The sequence below is a fragment of the Dipodomys spectabilis genome, unplaced genomic scaffold (genome assembly GCF_019054845.1).
Source record: "Dipodomys spectabilis isolate Male_0828 unplaced genomic scaffold, ASM1905484v1 ptg000140l, whole genome shotgun sequence".
In the NCBI taxonomy this organism is placed as follows: Eukaryota; Metazoa; Chordata; class Mammalia; order Rodentia; family Heteromyidae; genus Dipodomys; species Dipodomys spectabilis.
This window is the reverse complement of record NW_024870817.1, coordinates 39,673,847-39,689,972: the sequence shown is the minus strand read 5'-3', so window position 1 is coordinate 39,689,972 and position 16,126 is coordinate 39,673,847.

Sequence of the window (16,126 nt, the reverse complement as noted above, 5' to 3'; positions counted from 1 at the left end):
TATGTCTCTTTCTCAAAGTTCATATGTCCTAATTTTCAGTGGAGTGTACTGGAGATAGGGACAAGAAAGTAATTAAGGTCAATATAGCTACCTAGTCTTTGATAAGGGAGCCCAAAAAATAGAATGAAAGAAAGACAGCCTCTTCAGTAAATAGTGCTGGCAAAATTGGTTAAACATCTGTAGAAAACTAAAGTTAGATCCTTGTATATCACCCTGCACCAGAATCAACTCCAAGTGGATTAAAGACCTTGAGGTAAAAAGGCACCCTGAAAGCATTACAGGAAGGAATAGGAGAAACTCTAGGGCTCCTTGGCTCCTTAATAAAGACCCAGAAACACAACAAACCAAAGAAAGGTTGGACAAATGGGATTGCATTAAACTGGAGAGCTTCTGCATGGAAAAGGACATAGCTAGCAAGATCAATAGAAAGCCCAGGAATTGGGAGAAGATCTTCACTAGCCATAAAGACAAGGATTTCATATCTAAAATACACCTAGAACTCAAAAAATTAACTCCCCCAAAAACAAATCCTCAAAGAAACAACCACACCATTAATAAGTGGGCTAAAGATTTAAAAAGAAACTTCTCTGAAGTGGAAATAAGAATGGCCAATAGACACATGAAGAAATGCTCAACTTCTCTGGCCATAAAAGAAATGTAATCAAAACATTGAGATTCCACATCACCCCAGTTAAAATGGCTATAAGCAGTAACAACAGATGCTGGAGGGGATGTAGCCAAAAGGGAACCTTACTGTACTGATGGTGGGAATGTAAACTTGTTCAAACACTTTGGAAAGCAGTATGGAGGTTCCTCAAAAGACTGCACATAGAGCTCCCCTATGACCCAGCAATCCCACTTCTGGGTATTTACCCAAATGATCACAAATAAGGCCAAACTAAAGCTACCAGCATATCTATGTTTATCACAGCATTGTTTACCATAGCTAAGATATGGAACTAACCCAGATCCCCCTTAGTAGATGAATAGATTTTTTAAAATGTGATATATATATATATATACATATATATATATATATATGAATTCTAGTCCTATTTGTTAGGAAGTGGAAAGACTTGGAAAAAATCATATTAAGTGAAGTAAGCCAGACCCAAAGAAATACAGGTCCCATTGTTTCTCTTATTTGCAATAACCAGTATATGTCTAGGATAATCTTATCAAATACACGGAAAAGCTCAAAAGCTATGTACATATGAACATATAAGATGATGCTAAGAGAAATGAGCCCCAAGATATGGACACAAGAGGTTTTTCTTTGTTGTTGTTGTTTTAATCTACTGTTATTTTTTTCATTTCTTTTGTATGCTATTCCCCTATAATATGTCTCCTGTTGTCACTGTATTTGATTTCAGTACCCTGCATATTGTATATACGTTTATCTAATTTGGAGTGGGGAAGGGGAACAACAAAATGCTGAAACTAGGGCACAGGATGACCATTACAACAATGATACTCACAAGACACTATGCTGGAAATGAACTTTACAACTTCGGCAGGGAAGCGGGGAGTGGGGAGGGAAGGGATAGAAGGAAAAAGTACTCATTACCTTACTTCTGTAACTGTAAACTCTCTATACAGCATCTTTACAATAAAATAAAATTTAAAAAAAGAAAACAACTAAGGTCAAATATGATTCCAAGGGTAAGACACTAATGAAATCAATGTGTAAATCAGAACCCCAGAAAGCGCATGGATGGTTCATGGTCAAGAGCTTCCGCTTGATCATGGGAAGACATGTTTGATGGCCATAGCCTTCAAGCAAGTCAGGAAATGGACTTTCTCAAAAAAGAAAAAGAATCAGCATCTTGATCTTGGACTTCACCTCTAAAACTGTGAGAAAATTTTAGAGCTATCCATGACACACCTGTGAGGGAGAAGAAAGACAGCTTCCCAGGGCCAGGCACTCAGACCCGGAAGTTTATAGCTTCTAAGATTACTAAGAAGACATTCGTAGGCTGTCTGACGAACTGTTTTTTAGTTCCCTGACTTGTGAATGATTCAGCCCTGAGTGAAAACTTTCACACATTAACTTCCTGTTGACAAAACAAGATTGACTGTTGATTCCTTGGGTCTTCTACTGAGTCATCATGCTACCAATTTATGACCCAAGCTGCTTTTTCCCTCTGGGAATCTCAGATCCTATAACAAAACTAGGAGCCCATTATGCAGTAAAATGAAGTTTATTCTTTGGCCAGAGAATAAGCAAAGCTAAGATGAAAAGATTAACCATCAGCCTCTCTTCTAAACAAAGGCCAGGATCCATCTAAGAGTAAATTTTTTAAAAAGAGGTGAATAGCAGGTCCATGGGCATCCTTTCTGGCTGGAACCAGTTTGTCCAGTTCCATTCTGCATCTGAGTTTTGTGAGTGTCTGGGCTTTTTTTTCAGGAAATTAATTTTATTATTTTAACTTCATGTAACAGACAAACATATAACTAGGGCTATGCATATTAGCAACAACATGACAAAAAAAAACAAACATCTCAGAAGCAAGTTGATTCTTCTTTTTTTTTTTTTGTACTGTTGGGGAGTATACTCAATCTTCATGTTCAAGATTCTACCTGATTCTACCTTTACTTCAGTTTTTTTTTGCTATGAGTTTGTCATATTTGTCCACCCATGCTCTCTTCAAACCTCTATCCTCAGAGTTCAATCTCCTGAGTAGCTAGGATTACAACTCACATTGCATTTTCTTCTCTCTCGCTATAGTTGTTCTGCTTAAGTGTTATGTTCTTGCCTTAAACTTTCAACAATATTAACTCATTCCATAAAGGAGGGTTTTTGGATTTCAAAAGATTTGGGAACTGAAATTTTCATGCAAACATATATGTGCACTGGACATCATGGCTACTTCTTGTGATTCTTTGTATTTTTCTAACATTTTTATATGTTTAATCTGAGTGCTTTCTACTAACACACATCATCTGAAGCTTTATGAACTCTCCTATTAGTATGAGTTTTCTTCTGCTGTTTGCAGTGGACAAGCTTTTCAAATCATAGCCTTCTGGCTCTGCAATTGACCAAGACCCCTGGGGTTGCAGCCCTAAACAGGCAATGCCGTTAGTCGTTACAGCTCAGCGGCAGGCAATGCCTGCTAGCGCTGCACCTTTACACTGCTGCCATTACCTTTTTTCCGTTTCTTGACTCAGGAATTAGATGAGTGGAGTCCACTTACCACAAAGGGTAAGTGCAAAGAACTTTATTCAGAAGAAAAGTGTCTGTTGAAAGCCTCTGCTACTCTCTCTAGGTGGCTGAGTCTAGGAGTTTTTATACCTTAGGTTATGTTTTGATTATGACAATGCCCTTTTTATAAAATGTGATGTTTTTTTCGGGTCAAGTCCTGGAACATATTGACTAGATGGCTTCATAGTGACTGTAAATGTACTCATTATAGTCGATGTATATTATATAAAAATTGAACTATGTAACTTGGGGATAGGTATGGGAAGGGGAAGAATGGGGGAGAAGGATGGAGAGATAACATTGATCAAGATGGCATTGTACTCATAACTTGATATTTGGGATTGAAACCTCTTTGTACAACTAAATAATAATAATAATAGTCGAACTCCTACAGACTGAGCAGAGACAGATAGAGACCTGAAGGCCCCCATGCCTGTGAGCCTTCATGGATGTCTCCTTCGAGATTAACAAGTCTCAGGCCTCAGCAGTCCACCTAGAAGGGAGAAGCATAATCATGGTTCCGGAAGGAGCCAACAGAGGCTTTGAGTCACCAAGTGTTGCTAGAGCTGAGAGGGAGGCTAAAGCCCATCATTTTGTTTTAGACTGATTCCATTAAATACCCAGACACTTTATCTGGTCTTTTTCTGATTCAATTCATGTTCCCCAAGCAAACTGCTAAACAATTGCAACTTAACAAATATTTGGGTTTTCTACTTGCTAATATTGACCTCTAAATTGGGGTTATTTGAATTTGAGAAACAAATACAGATGGGATGCGCTAAGGGAAAAAAGTCAAGTTCCAATTCCTGAAGCAATAAAGTACAAACCTTGTATTTTGGTGAACTCACCAAGATCGTGAATACAAACTACTCCCTGGGATTTTTCAGGAGATTGACAGTCCATTTTTCCCCCTAGCAAGTCCACATGATATCCTCACAAACCTTCTTATTAATGTCCTGTCATCTAAATCCAAGAAGCAGTACAGTGTTTTACCTGTGGTCTATCTGATGCACTTAGTAGGACAGTCTATGATTTTGCTACTCAACAGTCATTTGTTCTTCTTCCCTGATAACAAAAATCTGATTTTACTTCGGGTCACAAGTATGCATATTCTAGTCTCTCTCACTGCCATCAGTGGTTAATAAGAACTAAGTGGCTGGGGGCTTCTAAGGAATTCCTTTGAAGAGAGATGATTCAGCAGGAAGGAATGCTCTTCCTCTTCCTCCTCCCTACTGTCTAAATTACAGATGTGGTTGTTGCACTTCTGGTGACAGTGATGAACTGTGAAGCAAACTTGGACAGAAGCCAAGGGCTACTGACAGTGAAGCAGAAAAGAAGGAGCTTGAAGTGAAGCCTGGACTCTTGACCTGAGGCCTTCTTTAACATGAAAGAACAAAGAAAATGAAATATTAAATTGGCTGTTGCTTGGAGCTTTTTGTTATATAGTAGTCTCTCCTTCTCTGTGGTTTTTCCTGTCATGGTTTCATTTAACCATGGTGAACGGTAGTCTGAAAACATCAAGTGGAAAATTTCAGAAGCATACAAGTTGTAAGTGTTCAATTGCATGCCATTTTGAGTTGTAGGATGAAATCTCACACAGCTCCACTCCAGCCTGCCTGGGCCATGAACCTTCCCTTTGTCTAGCATGTCTACTCTATACCTGCTACCTACTTATGGGTCATGTCGAGACCACCTCCGTGAGGCCTCGTCTTTGTGATCAGATTATCACAGTATTTCAGTGTTTGTGGTCAGCTAATCCTTATTTTGTTAATAATGATCCCAAAGCACTTTTTTTTTGGTAGTGAGGTTTGAAATCATGGCTTCACACTTGCTAGGCAGGTGCTCTAGTGCCAAGCCACAGCTCTAGACTTTTGCATTGCTTACTTTTGGGACGTTTTTGCCTGGTTGCCCATCAGGACCACATTACTCCTATTTTATACATCATGTGGTAGCTGGGGTGACAGGCACGTGCCACCTATTGGGTGAGAAGGGTTCTCATACGTATGCCTGCCCTGGCTTTGAACCACAATCCTGCCAATCTCAGCTTTCCCAAGTAGCAGAGGCAGGAGCCACTGGCCCGCAGCTCCCACGTACATTATCAAAGGGATGCTGGAAATTTGGATGTGCCAAAGAAAAGCCACAAAGTGCTTCCACAAAGTTGAAAGTTTAAGTTCTCAAGGAAAGGAAAAAAATATTGTATACTGAGGCTACTAATAAAGATAACATTCATTAAATAAATAGGCCATTTCCTCCTCACTGTTCCAGCTATGACTTGACATGAGGAAAATGTATCTTAATCTTAGCCACCTATTGCTATATGGCAACATTGTTATTCTTATAAAAAAAATAATAATATTTGAGCCAGGTACTAATGGCTTACACCTATAATCCTAGCTGAGGATCTGAGGATGGAGGTTCAAAGACAGCCCAGGTAGAAAAGTCCCCGTGAGACTCTTATCTCCAATTAACCACTCAAAAACTAGAAGTAGGGGCTGGGAAGGTGGCTCAGTAGTAGTGTGCTTGCCTCTCATGCATGAGGACCTGGGTTCCATTCCTCAGCACCACATAAACAGAAAAAGCCGGAAGTGGTGCTGTGGCTCAAGTGGTAGAGTGCTAGCCTTGAGCTGAAGAGCTGAGGGACAGCACCCAGGACCAGAATTCAGGCCCCACAACCGACAAAAAAAAACAACAACACAGAAGTAGAGCTGTGGTTCAAAGTAGTAGAACACGAGGCTTGAGTAAAAGAGCTCAGGGACAGCACCCAGGCCCTGAGTTCAAGCCCCACACTGACAAAATAATAATAATAATAATACTTGGGACAGGTGCTGGTGGCTCATCTTGCAATCCTTATTACTGAGGAGGCTGAAATCTGGAGGATCCAAGGCTGGCCTGGACAGAAAAGTTGGCTAGACTGTATCTCAAAAATAACCAGCAAAAATTAAGGGTTGAGGTATGGGTCAAGTGATAAAATGAAAACCTAGCAAGCGAGAGCCTTGGGTTCAAACTCTATTACTTAAATTAAAAAAAAAACTTGGCAGACAGTAGTCTGTAACAGTATATTCTCCTTTCATTTTGTTAGTGGATCTTGTAGAACTGCTTTCCATAAAGTCCCATAACAAATAATTCTTTCTGGCATTTGAGATTATTATTTGCTTTATTATTTCACAATCATTTGAAATAATATAGCAGTTTTTTCCATTCAAATTATTAAAGCAACTCCACTGGAAGATAGTGGAATGCAGCAATGTCCTGAATATTAACAGCATTATTTAAAAAAATAAATCAAAACAGTCCCACATGTTGTTAGACCAATGGTCAAAATGGGTGGCCATGTTAACGACATCTAAATGAACCCAGGATCCGCACTATTTAGCAGCCAAAGAGAGCCATTTATTCATTTACTCACTCAACAAACATTTTTCAGGCACTACTATTTTCCAGGCTCTGTGCTGGTAATAGAAGAGCTAAGAAGACAGGGACAATTAACAATCCTGTGGGAACTCACAGAATAGACATGTTAATATTTACATGCAAATAAACACGGACATGCAAATAAAAAAACACACTGTTGTTATACTTTGGATATGAAATGTCCCCTAGAGGCGCATGAGTTAAAGACTTGGTACTCAGCTTGGCACTACTGGAAAGGAGTGGAAACCTACAAGACCTATAAGAGGTGGAGCCTAGTGGGAGGTCGTAAGTCACTATTCCCCCTCTCTCTCTTTCTCTGCCTGTTTCTCTCTCCTCCTCTTTGCCACTAAACTTCTCCCTCTTCCTTCCTCCCTCCATCCTTCATTCTTTCATCTTTCTTTCTCAGTGCTTGAGATTGAACCCAGGACCTTAAGCAACAGTTCTACCACTAAATTATAGCCCTGTTATAATTCATAGCTCCTGTTATAAATTACAACCCTGATATAAATGATTGCTATCTCTCTTTTACTTCCTGTCTGTAATGACATCAGCAGCTTCTTGTGTCATGTGTTACTGTTCTGCTTCACCAATGGCCCGAAAACAATAGAGCCAATCAACCATAAATGTAAACTTCCAGAACTGTGAGCTTAAAATACATTATTCCTCTTTTTAAGTTGCCTAGCTCAGGTATGTTGCTACAGTACCATAAAGGTGACTGACACAACTGTGTCCAAAATATGTAATAACAAGAGTCACTCAAAAAAGTGATTATAATAGAAATGTGAACATTGGATAGAAACCTCATTCAAGCATGAGTCCCTCAGAATTCCTGAAGGACAGTTTTCCCTACCCAGCTGGGTCTATTCAGATGAAGCCTGATTCAACAATGTTTAAGGGCAGAAAAAGGAAAAGTTTAAATTACCAGATATGTGCTACTCACCTCTGACCAGGCAAAAGAAAGCAATAACTACAAAAATTGCTACCATAAAACCATACCAATAGAGGTAAGAGGTTTGCTCCTTTTGAGAACTTGAACTTTCTCTCCCACTTACCCCCATTATAGTGATGCCCAAAGCTAAGCAATGTGAGCTACAGGGAACTGTTCTAGTCCCTCAACTAAAGATGATTTGGCTAGTCTGGTAGGTCAAAAATAGCTATTCATTTGACCTTTCTGAAACTTTGACAACTGAGAGAACAGAAGAATAATTTACAAATCCCACACATTGACACTGCAACACTGGGATATACCCATCCAAAACTGTACCTGCAACTACTGTGTTCTTAATCATAAAAAAATAGCATTCAACAACACAGTATAAATATAGAGTGGGCTGATGAACTAGTTTCTGTGGTTCAGTATCCTGCCTTGCCCAATGAACGCTAGGATTGGTCAGTCTCCTCCCCTCACAGTAAGATCCAATCAGAAATCTGCACACACTACAGGTTCAGGCCTGTCAAACTCAGCTTGTTTTACAAGGCCTCTGCTCATATTCCAAAGATTTTCACATTCAAACCTGTGTAGGTAAAAATATTACCTTAGATTATGCATCAGAGTCTTAATTACAAAATACTAGTAAATCTCTATACTGGAACCAATCATGAATGTAACAATTGAAATCACCTTTGGAACTCTTTCATGAAGACAAAGGGCTAAGGATTGTGTGGAGTATGAAGTAGATAATCTAGAAAGTTCCATGGTTGTCTAATAAAATTTGGAGTTCCATGGTGGAAAAAAAAACACCACATATAAACATTGAATACTATTATTTATTTGAAGAGCCATTCTTTTTCTTCTTCTCCATCCCACCTTTTTTGTTTTGTTTTGTTATTGTTATTGATTGTAGGGCTTGAACTTGGGGCCTGGGCACTGTATCTGAGCCCTTTTGCTCAAAACTAGTGTTCTACCACTTTGAGCCACAGCACCACTTCTGGCTTTTTCTGTGATTAATTGGAGAGAAGAGTCTCACAGACTTTCCTGCCCAGGCTGACTTTGAACCACAATCCTCAAGTCTCAGCCTCCTGAGTAGATAGAATTACAAGCATGAGCCACCAGCACCTGGTCTGATGAGTCGTTTCTTTTGAATAAGGACAAAAAGTTATGAAAGTAATTAGCGCACCTGATCTGAAAGTGAGTATGTTCATAGTTATTTATTTTGGCCTTGTTATCATGATCTAAATTCTAGATTCATTTTGTGAGACTTTAGCAATATTGAACCTTATGCTGTTAATTAGCTTAGATTTTCATAAATTAGCTTTATATTTTTCATAAGATAAATTTTCTAAGTTTACTATATCCTTAAAGGATTATGAATGCTAACATTTTCCAGTTCTAATGTTATAACTGCCAAGGAATCTGTGGCTTCAACATGGACCAGTAAATCCAAGGATGGCTAGAGCCTACAAATCTTGCAGATGGTGATATTGATATTAGAAGAGATGTAAAGTAATTTACTTCTTGCCAAATGTGGATCTTTCTTATTTTATTTAGAAATATGTTTTCTAAGGGGATTGTCTTGAGCTCTGCAGAAAAATGTTGTATTAACAATGGCATTGGTAAGCATTTGTTTCAAATACCCCATCCTTACTTATCCTAGGAAGACATCGCCATAGAAATTTTGAGACCAAGAAGGTGTCTGTCTCCTACTGCAATAGTAACTAAATTTCTAAAATAGAAAAATAGCCCTTACATTTTTGGGAATGTAGATTGGAATTGTGGTTGGAAATGTGGAAAGAAGAGAGAGGCAGAAAGAACAGACATATGGCAGACCTCAATCAAACAGGGAAGGCTGTTATCTTGGTTTTGATTCCCCCATGAAACAATTCATCTATTTAAAAGGCAATAGCAGGCTGGGCGCTGGTAGCTCACACCTGTAATCCTAGCTATTTAGGAGGCTGAGATCTAAGGACCACGGTTCAAAGCCAGCCCAGGCAGGAGAGTCAGTGAGACTCTTTTCTCCAATTAACCACCAGAAAACCAGAAGAGGAGCTGTGGCTTAAAGTGGCAGAGCACTAGCCTTGAGATGAAGAGCTCAGGGACAGTGCCCAGAGTTCACGCTCCACTACCAACAAAAAAATAAAATAAATAAAAGGCAAATAGCAGCAATCTGGTAGATGAATAGAAAAATAAAAAGGAGAAATAAGAAGCCAATCAAAGAAGTCAGGCACAGTGGCTCATACCAATAATCCTAGCTATTCAGGAGGCAAAGATCAGGAAAACTGAAATTCAAGGCCAGCCCTGACAAAAAATTAAGATCTGATCTCAATCAGTAAAAGTTGGGTATGGTAGTATGCATCCGTGATGCCAACTTCACAGGAGACATAAATAGGAGGGTCATGGTCTAAGTGATCCCAGGCATAAACCTCTGTTTGAAAAATATTGACGGCGGGGCCGGGAAGGTGGCTCAGTGGTAGAGCGTTTGCCTTGCATGCATGAGGCCCTGGGTTCGATTCCTCGGCATCATATAAGCAAAAAGAAAAAAAGCCAGAAGTGGTGTTGTGGCTCAAGTGGTAGAGCACTAGCCTTGAGCTGAAGAGCTGAGGGACAGTGCCCAGGCCCAGAGTTCAGGCCCCATGACCGGACCCCCCCCAAAAAAAAGAAAGAAAAAGAAAAATACTGACAGTAAAGTGTTGGAAGTTAGTAGCCCAAGTAGTATAGCACCTGCCTGGCAAATTTAAAATCAGCCAGTGGTTTTCACTAATTCTTCAGCACTTCCAGCTTATTCTGCTAATAGATTGGATGTGTTCCCACAGCTCCGAGAAGAAAATGCCTTTGGAGAGAGCTACAGGCTTTTTAGTAAAAGCTTTTGTTGTGTGGAGATGAATGTAAATGCATATGAATACTAACAGCACCAACTGATTTTGCTAGATTTGTTTTAGAAATACTTGCCAGACCTCCCTCCACACTGCCTTTAACTTTGATTATGATTCCCAGCATAGAGGCTTGGCAAGATGACTAGGTTTTTTGGATTGGCAATGAGATGTTAATGACTCCCATGATTACATTTGCTACATGTTCGATAACACATTCGATTATAACATCATCTTTAATATCCTAATCCAGGGCTGAGACTTTCTGCCTCTGTGTCACTATGGAATGAAGGAGATTTTAACATCCTGAAAGCATATCCTACAATTCAAATAGCCCTATATAATTTCCCAACAAACCTATTGGTCATACCCATTTCTGCTGCTTGCATCCAGAGTCCTCTCTGAAGACCTAGAAAACATTTACTGAATAATGCCAGCTAAATTGGTCTTTGAACTTCATATCTATTACTAACCCATTAAATCTTCACAATGAGACTGTAACGTAGGTGCCAGTATTGGTCTCATTTAATAGGTGAGATACACAGAAATTGATAACTTGTCCAAAACTCAGATCATCTGACTCTAGAGGTTGCCTATCCTATCTCCTCCTTCCTGGGTATAACAAGCAAAATTCACACAGCCTTATTCACAATCAAGAATGAGTCATGACTTCGCTAAGGAGAATTCTCCAGCCAATTACACCAAGTGCTTTAAAGTCACACCACTCCCCCCCCCCCAACACCAACACACTTCCCACTAGCCACTCTATCCTTTTACTGAAAGGATGGAAAGTCCCAAAGCCAGTAGCATATGGCTCTAGAGAATTGGTGGTAGAGAGTTCATGCTGAAAACAAAGGAACAAATCGCGGAGCCACCACCCTAGATGCTATGTGGAAGAAATGCAGTTCTGGTTCCACCTCTGTCATTAGCTGTACACTCTTAACCAAATGACTTTATTTCTTCAGGCCACACAAATGATCTGGACTAGACAAGATATGAGGCCCCAAAGGGTCCTAAAAACCCACACCTTGTAGTAAGAAATGTTTCTCAATTACTCTGCTGCTACATTGAGGAAATGTTTTCTTCATGGTTGTGATTGCTATCATTATTATCTTTAAGTCCTTGTACAAAGGAGGTGCCATTCAACAAAGCAGTTGATGAACACAATGCATCTTGGTCAGTGTCACCCCTTTCACCATTACCCCCTATCCCTCCTGAACCCACCACTTCCCTTAATTTTCTTAATTTTGAAGGCTATGCTTCGCATTTTATGCCTGCATTCTTCCCCCCACCCACTCACCCTCCTTCCTCACTTCATTGGTCCACCCTCATGGAGGTAATATTTTCTTGCTTGCTTTGAGCAACTGGCCCGATGCTGGACTCCCCTCTTCTCAGATGCCACAATGTTTCCAAGCCACAGCCACAGATGGCTGTTAGGTATCGGTATCAGAGACCAAATGGCAGAAGCAGAGCCCCTAAAGAGCAAGTCAGCAACCACACAAGGCTCCTCACCCCAGTCTCAGTTTCACAGGTTTGGCAACCCCCAATTTTTCTTACATGAGGGGAGCATACGGAAAAAGTATCTCAGCAAAGTCATTTTTCTTTTTGTAATAATATTTGTTGGTATCTAAGGAAACAGGAACCAGATGACAGATCATAAACATAGACCAAGCCTAAGTGAAATCAGAGAGTAAACCTTGCATTCAACAGGCTGCTTCTTTCATGATCAAACTTCTGTTATAAAAATTTTCATCATATGCAAAAAGTAGGTACTTCAATACTCACCGTAAACCTATCCCCTAGCTTCAACCATATTCAGTTCAGGGTCCGCCTTGTCTCCCCAACTCTGGGTTATCTTTTTCTTTCCTTTATGCCAGTCCTGGAGCTTGAACTCAGGGCCTGGGCACTGAGTCTGAGCTTTTTAGCTCTAGGATCGCTCTTTATCACTTGAGCCACAGTTCTACTTCCTGATTTTTAGTGGTTTATTGGAGATAAGCACCTCACAAGCTTTCTGGCCTGGACCAGCTTCTAATCTCAATCCTCATGTCTCTGCCTCCTGGCTAAGATTAAAGGTATGAGCCATCAATGACACTATCATCATGTGATATTGCATATAAGCAGTTCACTCTGGAGCTCTAAAAAACAAGACACTTTGAAAGCATAACCATAAAGCCATTATTGTGGTTTTTACAAATCCTTAATTTGTACCCTTTGGAAAATTAATCATTTATCATGTTTGCTGTTTTTAGTTTGTAGTGTTTTGTTTTATTTTGTTATGGTGTGTTTGAGACAAGGTCTCCCTTGAACTATGATTCGCCCTCCTCAGCCTTTTGAGTCCTAGGATTACAGGCATGTGCCAGGATGCCTGTCAAACAATAGTCAATGTCCAAGGTTCCCTGATTATTCCCGTTTATGGCCTACATATTGAAATTGATCAGCAGGTATCTTACATCTTTTTTTAATTTAAATTTATTGTCAAGGGGTTATTGTACAGAGGGATTACAGTTACATATGTAAGGTAGTGAGTACATTTCTTGCCAAACATTGTTATCCCCCTCCTCTCCCATCTTTTTGACTATACAAAATTGCCATTACCGTTTCCTCCTTACATCTTAGTCACTGGGGAAACTGGGGCATTTGTTTTTCCTATAGTTGCCCAGAGTAGATTGTTTTACTATTGCAACTCCATGGCCTCATTGAAAATGCTCTTACCTCTCCCTCTTCTGCTTTCTATGAAGTGATGTTCTTGATTAGATTAAAGTTCCATTTTGGATCAGGGTGTGGTTCCTACTTCTATTAGGAGTACATACTAAATTCCTCTCTTGGTGTCAGACAGCAGCTATTGAGCATTGTCTAGGACCACAAATTTACTAGAATACTCTTTATTGGATTATTGTTTCTATTAACCAACTGATTAAATAACAATGATTAATTAACATTAAACATTAATTTTAAACCATTAATTATTAATTCAATACTCCTTACTGGATTAATCATTCTTCTCTGTACACAAAACTAAAAGCTTTTTGGCTTTGTTTGAAAGAAGGAGTGTTTGTATTTTTTTTAAATCATATAATAATTTTATACTGATCCTTCCTATTTGAAATCAGGTCCACAGGATAGTCATCTGATTCTTGTATTCATATGTACTACAAAAAGCACAAATACTCATTTAATTTTTTCACAAAATATACATATAGTAATCTCACAATGATAATATCAACATAACCAACAAAAATAGGATTATTGGATGCTTTAAAGATTTTTTGCTTGTTTTCCTAGTATAAGAAGCCTAGGAGACTGCACCACAATCCTCCAGATGGCGACTGATGGTTTTGTACCGATGCATGCTTTAATACTTGCCTGTAGTGTGGCAGCAAGAAGTCTGGGGAAGTGCATTGCCTAATGACTACAGCATTATGATTCTTTTGGGCACTGGCATCATGTGAAACCCTCAAGAGAAGTTAGTGCTGGGGAGAAAAATGTGAATTAAGTTACATGAGTGGGTGTTTTTATTCTTCTGCCCGTCTCCTAGGACCAGAGCAACTCCTCTACTGTGCCAGTCCCCGGCTCACCAGCTTTGTACCAGTCGTCATCTCATCCTAGTATGGCTTAACTTGGTGACAGTGGCCATAGCTGTGTTACTTGGCATGTTTGACTTCTGACAACAACAAAAGTGGTCTTGGATTTTGTTTGGTATTATTTCCTAAAATGTATACAGTGTCAGAACTTCACATTTTATATATTAGTATCTGATTATGAGCATCTTACAGAATCATCGTTCTTGGTGACTACACACACACACATATATTTTTGTGACTTTTTGTAAACTAAGTGCCGTTTTAATGTTACAGTCATTTTTAGCGTTATGTAATCAATGTGAATATCATGTTTTTTCAAATCTGTTCTGAGCCTATAGTGTTTGCTTTGTGAACATGTGTATTGTATATATTCTGTATAATTATACTGTACTGAAATACTAGCTTGTTTGATATAAGGAAAGTATGTATTGAGTACCTTTTTTGCTAGCCTGATTGTTTAATCTTTTTTTAAAAAGGTTTAAACTTTTTTTAAAAAATCTTTAAGCTGGCCTTTATTACATGGTCACAAAGTTGCAGTTGAAAGGATGGACAGGGAAAAATTGGTTTTGAATGTCTTTGATGAGACTAAGATTTGTTTGTGTTTTTTTTCTCATTAAAATATGTTATTAATGCTTTATGAAAAAAAGATTTTTTGCTTGTTGACAGAGATTTGTTTACTTTTGTAGAGATTTGTTTTCTCTGTAACATATGCTACTAAATATTTACAGATAGATTTCTTTGATCTACAGTCTCTTAAGCTTATGACATTGGACATATCCTCATTCATGTATTTGTTGATCCATTGAAAATTTATAGAGTTCTTACCACAGACACAAAACTCACAAAACTCACTGTCACAGTCCAAAGAGGGGGAAGATATAAAGTAATGCTGGTGTGACAGAGATCTGTAAGGAGCTGGCGTAGATGGCATAGGAAGCGGTTCCCTAGATGAGACAGAAGTGAGAGCGGAGCGGAGCAAAGGAAAGCGCCACAGTAGAAGAGAATCTAAACGAGGCTTTAACATGAGCTGACTTCCAAACGGATAAAAAGGAAGTCGTTATAAGCAAAATGAACAGCATGAACCAAGGCACAAAGGCAGGAAGAAAAGGAAACAGCAAGCAACTCCATACAGTTGGACCAAGGGATGGGAGGTAGGGAGGGAAGTCATGAGAGAGAAGGATGTAAACTAGGTGAGAGACAGAATGTGCAGGCCTGCATCAAATGTTAGAACTGTAGTTTTCCTCAAGAAAAAACTCAGGTAGTTCCAGCTATAGGAAGGAAAATACTGCACACTTCCCCTTTGGTTGTGGCAGAATTGAACCTTCTTTCATGCTTGATTGTTATGACTTACTCTGTTTAGGTACCAAAGATAGTCCAACAGAATCAGAGAATGGAAATAGTTGCCAGAAGACAGAGGAGGGGTGATGGGGAATTACTAATCACCAAGCCCCAAGTTACAGCCCATCAAGAAGAATACACTGCTCTGCAAATCTGATGTATATGTGCCTATGGTCAGCAATATGTGTTATACATTGCATTTATTACGATGGCAGCTCTTATTTAGATGGTAGTGCTCGATAAACTTTCTTTTAAATAATCCCCTCTTTATCCAGCCAAAGCCCATTTCAGTCAACAGTCCGACAATTCCAGGTTCCCCACGCACTGCCACAATCATATCCCAAAAGAGAAAGAACCACTTAGTGGTCCATTTGGATCTGCCAACAATTTAAAGTTCCAGAACACTTTGCCATGAAGTTTATTTATGTTACACTGCCCTGAAAATGAAAATGATAAAATAAGAAAGTGAGAAAGTAAGATAAAGAACTAAGGCTGAAAGGAAGACCTTAACCTAAAGGCTCCACACTTAATCTTATCATGAGTGAGGGACCCACATATAAGAATGTGGCCTGAAACTGATGGGCTCCAGTCAGAACACCATGTTCATCTGACAGGCCACAGAGAAGGCAGCTACAATCCAGGGAAGGATTTGGCCCATTGCTGTTGTAGACTCTCCTGCACTGGCTGACCCCCTGCTGTGGGCAATGTGATGAATACTGGGTCCAAAGGCGGGACCACAGACTCCACTTATGTTCCATCTACTTCAGTGTTCATGCTCTTGGGGAGG